At 34.3% G+C, this 697-nt stretch overlaps 1 protein-coding gene across 1 annotated transcript in view; it reads left to right on the plus strand.

Moving 5' to 3' along the window:
• The window catches only part of LOC107688723 (glycine-rich cell wall structural protein 2-like), a 3,965-nt gene that overhangs the window by 440 nt on the left and 2,828 nt on the right, over positions 1 to 697 (plus strand). The window lies entirely within an intron of this gene.

Consider the following 697-nt stretch of genomic DNA (forward strand, 5'->3'; position numbering starts at 1 on the left):
TCTCTATGAGACCTGGAAATTTAGTAAAGTATTAGCCCATTTTTACTCCAAATATACCACATTATATCATGGACTCAAATGGCACCAAATGCTAGAAATAACCTTAAGGTTTTTTTTTTTTTTTTTCTGTAGATGATGAATCTGCCTCATGGGCCGCAGTCAGTTTCTCCTCTATACATGTAATCCTTTTTTAATAAGTACAACTTAACGTTGTACAATTTTCTACCAGGTTTAACGTTGTACAAGAACCACTGCCTTGCCGTTTTCTTCAAAATATAAAACACAACCCATTTCGTTTTTATTTTAAAAATATAAAACATATATGTGGTTTAGGTAATATGTGCACATATACTCTGATTATCTTCACTACAGGGGTCGGGAACCTATGGCTTTGACAGAAATCATGTGGCTTGCCAGATCTCTCACGCTTTACCAACAAATGATCTATTACAAAAATTATAGGCATACATCACTAGAGATCAGCAATTCATTGGCTGTAGAGACTACATAAGCTGATAAAAGGTTTAAAATAATTAAAAAAAAAATTTGTACCGAAAAGTGTGCATTCAGTGCTTTTCGCGAGAGTCACGACAGCAAACTGATAACGTAGAGCTAATAAACTCAGATCCAAGCTGCAAGCTTGTTTGTGGTAATAGCGAAAAGAAAGATTTTTTAAACCGCAGAAGTGTAAAAGTAT

The sequence above is a fragment of the Sinocyclocheilus anshuiensis genome, unplaced genomic scaffold (genome assembly GCF_001515605.1).
Source record: "Sinocyclocheilus anshuiensis isolate Anshui unplaced genomic scaffold, SAMN03320099.WGS_v1.1 scaffold265, whole genome shotgun sequence".
NCBI classification, from domain to species: domain Eukaryota; kingdom Metazoa; phylum Chordata; class Actinopteri; order Cypriniformes; family Cyprinidae; genus Sinocyclocheilus; species Sinocyclocheilus anshuiensis.